The sequence below is a fragment of the Danio aesculapii genome, chromosome 13 (assembly GCF_903798145.1).
Source record: "Danio aesculapii chromosome 13, fDanAes4.1, whole genome shotgun sequence".
Taxonomy (NCBI): Eukaryota; Metazoa; Chordata; class Actinopteri; order Cypriniformes; family Danionidae; genus Danio; species Danio aesculapii.
Window position 1 is genome coordinate 39860336 of NC_079447.1, and position 6825 is coordinate 39867160.

The window sequence follows — 6825 nt, forward strand, 5'->3', positions numbered from 1 at the left end:
TGGCAAAGTTTAATTTTGGGTCATTTATTCTAAGATACAGTTCTTGCTATTAACAAATCATTAACTATAAATTTTAATTCAAATTCCAATTTAGCGAATTTAAAGTAGTAGTTACGTTTTAGGTTTTGGGATATAGAATTTGATCATGCAGAATATGCACTTTTTAATTATAAATAAACAGCTTGTAGAGTTTACAATTGCTGTGACAGTTTTTTCAAACGATTTAACAAGTTTCCTAAACTCTTAACACGGTAAGCACACCATCCATCTATTTGGGCTATACAATTAACTCATTTCTTGTTGCTTTGACACAAAATGCATCCAATTAACGCCAATTTAAAATGCTTGAACTTCTTTTACACACCAGCACAACCAATGTATGTACATATATATATATATATATATAGAGAGAGAGAGAGAGAGAGAGAGAGAGAGAGAGAGAGAAGGCAAATGCAGAAGACTGGGCAGAATAGAAGATTGCCTTGTTTTGTTTTTTTTGGTTCAATTATAATTGCGGTGTTTGTTTAGTTTGTATATCTTGCAGTAATGTTCTTTTGCTAATAAAGTCTGTACTGCAGTAATTCTGTGTCTGAATTTTGTTTTTTTACATAAACTGTATTTTATAAAGCTACTCTGAGATGGTTGTTCATTTTATGTATTGAATTACTGCAGCAAAAGAAACAAAACGCATGGATTTACTAAACCCAACAACACAAAAACATAGAGAGGCTTCAAATATAAGAGCAGACCTGACAAAGAAAATTGTTACTATAATTTCAGTAATGTTTTTTTTTTTTTGTCAATGTGCTATGATGGACTAAATGTTCCTGTTGGAAGAGAACGTGTTAATGTTTTAAAAAATGATTTGATTTTGAAACATATTTCAGGGTTTTGTCAGACATGGTGCTTTGTGTGGGTTAATTATTGTATTTTGAAAAGTAGGTCTGAAGTTTAGTTTACAATGTGTGATTTTGAGCATGAAAAACCGTTTTGCCAATTGTAAAAAAAAAAAAAAAAAAAAAAAAAAAAAAAAAAAAAAACTATGGAAGAGGTGATACTAGGCGGAGGGGACAAGCCCCAGCTATTAAAAAAAAAAAAAAAAAAAAAAAAAAAAACACAAATGCAGCGACTGAAGCAAAGCAGCCCTTAAGACCACACACGTTACTTTTTTGTAAATGTAGTTGGGGGGGAAAAAAAAAAAAATTATATATATATATATATAAAAAAAAAAAAAGCAAAATCACTGATACAAAAGGAGCAAAACAAATCAGAAACAAAACATCAGCATCCAGCACGTGACAAAGCTGGAGGAGACGCAGTGCAATCGCTAAACGAGATGCCAGTCATCCCTCCGGCAGAGAAAGGTGTCCGTACTAATAACTAACGACGACCAGGAAGACTGCAGTCACAGCAGCGCACAGAAATGTCAACAAACATCACGAGGAAAAGCTCAGCAACATGCGGCATGATTTCATAAAGCTCACGATGCCCCACAGCAGCCACTCTACGATGCAACAGCAGAAGAACCGACACCAGCCAGACGCACGGCAGCGACACACCCACTACAGCGAGTCGCTGGACGATGACGCAACTTCCACTAGTCGCAGATGGTCTTTATACACCTCTTAACAACCCCAGTTAGTAATGGCGTACACAAATGCTTAATGCATAACATCTGCTACATTATTATTATATTATATTATATTATATTATAGTATATTAATATTATATTATATTATATTAATATTAATTATATTATATTATATTATATTATATTATATTATATTTATTATATTATATATTTATATTGCTTAAATAAAAGGTGGTTTGAGTATACTTTTGAAGACAAAATACACATTTAAGTTGATGTAAATAAAAACTTACCCTTATTTTTTATATGTATATAGTGTTTGTTATAAACGTCATATTAATTTGTACAAATTAATTTGCCCCCATAATCTTTAATCAAATACCACAACCTTCCCTCCCTCCTTGAAATGACTTTTACTTCACTTATTGTCACATAGAACACCTTTAGGACATGGTTAAATCAGTCTTCCAAAAATACAATTCGGTTCCCAAAGGAAAAAATAAGCACCACATACATTTTTTTTTTCATTTCAGAAACCAATCAATCTTAATTGGACGTATGTCATGAACTAACATTGTAACAAGGACACCTTAAAATAAAGTGTGACCAAATATTAACATTGTTTTTGTTTTATAGTTTGTATAGTCTGCAATTTTTATGTTTATATTTGTATAATTTTATGATCATGTAAATGATTTAAAATAGTATTTAAATGTAAATGTATATAGGCTAACAACCCGAAGCACATCTAAATATTTGATTATAATTATGACAGTAGCATATGAATTAATATAACAGATAAAGTTAATACATTTAATCTGTACTACACTGCAACTGTTTTCATACAAATGTGTGATTCCAAACGTATTTAAACCTGACAGCGATCTTGAGTCAGATTTGTGTGGAAGTGCATGTATTGTGAATGACGACCACTCAACAGTGAGGATAACAGGAGTGGTGAGTTAGGGTCAAGAGACAAGGTCAAAAGTACAGGTTGGGGAAGTGCTGATTCTGGAACGGAAGTCATGATTGATTTTGTGTACTTCAGAAAAGTAACAGAAAACATGTGGAATGTACAAAGGCCTTCAGTCAATAATATCCAGCTGCAGGTGCCTTTTATGTCTTCCATTTTCTTCATACAAAGCATTATTTATTTATATTTCTCTGTAGTGAAAGAGACAGATCGCACTTAAATCAGAACATCACAAAGGATGTTCACGATGGGATCTGTTTACTGGAGAAATCAGTGGAATTTAATTATGTGTGGTGAGAACTTTGAATATTATGAATTGAATTGCATCCGGAACATTCTGCTGAAGTGTGTGTAAGAGTGGGTGGTGAATGGGGGCTAATATGGTAAATGAGAGTGGGATATATTGTATCACTGTGTTTGTTCTATAAACTGAACAACTAGTTATGTATCAGCCTCTAGGAAAAAAATGGGAAGGGAGCCATTTTCTCATACATTTCAACCAATAGCGTAGGTCTTTCTATTCTATCTGCAGGTCCTTAATTCGAGTTATCTATTTCGTTTTCATTTCTTGCAGATATCCTGTTCTGTTTTTATAATGATAGTCCATAACCTTTTGGCTTTCGTCACTTTATTTGGCCTCTTCCTGACTCTTCCTGTAGAAAAGGCAAAGGGCGTAGACAGCCTTATTTAATTTCTTTGCGCTGCTTAGTGAAAACAATTAGTGGATATGACTGATGTATTTATGCAAAATTGGACCTGAAATGTTGAATAATATTAAAAATGTGGTGTTATTTGTTTTCAGTAATTTGTGTAAAGTTACAAAAAGATTAACAAAGAAGAATGACACAGTCTAATTTTGAATAATGCATTCATCAGAGAATCCCAGAATGATGCATTATATATTTTTTGATATTTAAAATTGAGCTGCAGTAATTATTAACCCATTTAAGCCCACCGGCAGCTATAGTTGCCGAAGCCCATAGCTGCAATTTTCCTTAAATTTTCTACATGTTATCCATGTTTAATTTTCAATGACAGGCAAGCAAACAACACAATACAAGATTTTAAGAAAGAAAAAGGAATTGATTTAATTCTTGTCACACTTCCTCCCCCTAATTGTAGGATACAAATGGATGCAAACCCTCCCAAATAAAGACAATTTTCATATTAATGAAAAATTTTTTTTTTACAAATACATATCATCATAATCATGAAGGTGTCTAGATTCATCCAAACAAAACAAACCTTTCAAGAGAGCTATAATTTTGTGTGTAGTTAGTTAAATTAACTCCTACTGGTCCCGGTCCCTCAAAGATTAAAATAACACAGAGAATAATGAACTCCTGCTGTTAAAAAGCAGAATCACTGAAGAAAAACACAATACAACCGTATTCAGTCACAACCTTAACCAACATACCAACATGGGTATTGTCTAAATCGCTGTTTTTTCTACATGGTTTGGCTGTTTGTCCACACACAAACAAAGTATCAGGTCACTGAAACCCAATATTTAATAACTCTTTTCAGGGTGAAGATTTTCAAAATCACCAGGGTCTGTGTTTTAAAGAAAATGGAGAAAAAACATTTTCGTTTACAAAAATACATTTCAGTACTGAAACAATTGTCGTTAACTATATATATATATATATATATATATATATATATATATATATATATATATATATATATATATATATATATATATATTATATATATATATATATATATATCAGTTAGGGAAACTAGTGTGTGTTTTAACACTGTAAGACAAATAGATTAGTTTGTTGTGTTTTCATATTCATGACACTATACAATAGATCATTTTGGGGGTTCATATGAATAGTTTATAAATTTTAAACATTAATAAATGTGTTTATGAATATGAATAGATCTGTTAAAGCAGTTGTTTTAAGTTAGGATGGCGAATGTTATTCTCCTATTCAATTTTTACATTAACGGGGCTTACAACATATTTGCCCACCGGCAACTATAGTTACCGCATATTCAAATGTAATTTTCTTGACAAAAACAAAAAATCAAAAACCTGGAGAAAATAAATGAAAAGCATATTCATACAGGACACTATTAACAAGGATATATGCATGAAGCCACAAATGGGATAACAGTTTTCAACAATAATTCTTGAACATCAAATCAGACTGACTGAAGAAATAATAGCTCAAAATTCAATTTTATCATCAGAGAAATAATTAGCTTTTTTTTTTACTATGCATTTAAATAATAAATTATTATTTACAGTTGCATCAGTATTCACATGTTAATGCTGTTTACTATATTGATGAAATCACTGATTCTTGGAGAGCATAACCCCAAGTGTATCTTATAAATTCATATTTTTAATAGGAAGCTCTACAATATTATATTTGTGCATATACATTAGATTAGTCAGTACCAAATCTGGAGCTTATCTAACAAAATAACTTATGATAATGGTCCAAAAACTAGTACACCCAAATTTATATGTTATAGAAAAATATTGAATACAAATTTTAAAAAGAGGACTATTCAGAGAAAAGCAAAAAATGTACAAATTTAGTTGAAATTTTGTAGGTTGTAATATTTATTTTTGCAATATTTTGCTTAAATTTTATTGTATTATCTTTTAATTTCTAAATATGGTTGGGGACTAAAATATAATTTTAATAAATATATCTGTTTAATAAATCTGTTTTGTTTAAATTCCCCAAAATACATGGGGAGTTTAATTATTATATTCAGCCTATATTCACTGAGAAATGAATAAAAATATCAATTTTAAAAATAGTGTGTACTCAATTATGCTGAGCACTGTATGTTATCTTAGAAAGAAGCTGCTGTCTTTGTTTTGATGTCAAATAACGATGTCAAATGACGTTGATATTTGGTTGGTTTTAGGTTGTGTTGGGAAGTGACCAAAATCCAATGTCGAGCCAACATCTTAAACCAACATCACATTGACATCAAATAATGATGTTTATTCATCAGCTGTGGCAACCAAAATCCAACCTCTGATAGACGTCATAGTGGTAATGTCCACACAACATCAAGCTGTAACATCATTAGACGTTGATATTTGGGTGATTTTAGAGTTGGACATTGACGTTGGCCTGACTTTGGGTTCTGTCGTCAACACCGTTTTTCATTTCCAAACAAAAATGCAATCTAAGGCCAATCTACAATCCAATCTAAGGCCATGTTGACGTCCTGTGCCTGCTGGGTGTTTAAGGCCACTTCAGTCATCATACAGTAAACATCCATCATCTCATCAGTGACATGCATCTAAACATTTGCTGGGTCATTATGTGTAGAGATTTTGGACATCCTCTTAGACACTTTTATTGCTTCCAAACAGTTTGCTGCGATTATAAATTGCCCATGTCTTGAGGTAGATCATTATAATTTCTATGAGCGATTTGATTGGACTGGAATCACAGGAATCATTTTTCTAATACCCATAGACGAAAAATAATAAAGTAGTGACTGCAATTTGAAGGAAAGTAGTAGAGTAAAAGTACCAATACTGCACTAAAATGTACTCAAGGGAAAGTAAAAGTACACATTTTAAACTACTTAGTAAATTACAATTCCTGAGAAAAACTACTCAATTAGAGTAATTTGAGTATTTGTAATTTGTTACTTTACACCACTGTTAAGCACACATCTGCACTGAATCAAATCTTTAATATAATTCACTGAGTATTGGCATTTCAATTTTAAACCTGTAAAGCAAAACATCATTATGATCAACTATATTAAATTAATTGCTATATTTTGATGAGATCACTTTTTTTGCAGTGAATACAGACATGTGGACATCGAGTTGATCTATAATACCTGGAGAAAGCTGACTGTTAGCATACCATTTGTCTCAGTGGCAGCTGTTTAAGGAAGAATTTTTATTCTCTAAAAAGTGTGTAGTAAACACGTAAACTTGTATGACCAAATATACACTGACAAAAGTCTTGTCACCTATCCAAGTTTTAGGAATGACAAGTAATCACTTCTAGTTCATCATGTGGTACCAGAAGTGGCCTATATGAAAGGCAAAGGCCTCTAGATTATGCTCATTTTAGCAAAATAAAATACGATCATGACTCAATTTTTTTTTTATTAATTAGCACAGTGAGGTCTGACTTTGCTTATACAAATGTCTTTTCACTTAACAGAAATAATGTTGTAGAATATAAAGTATGGTGCAGTGGAAAAAAAATTTGTATTGTGTTTGACTCCCATAAGCTTGGAGGACTGCATCTATCCATCT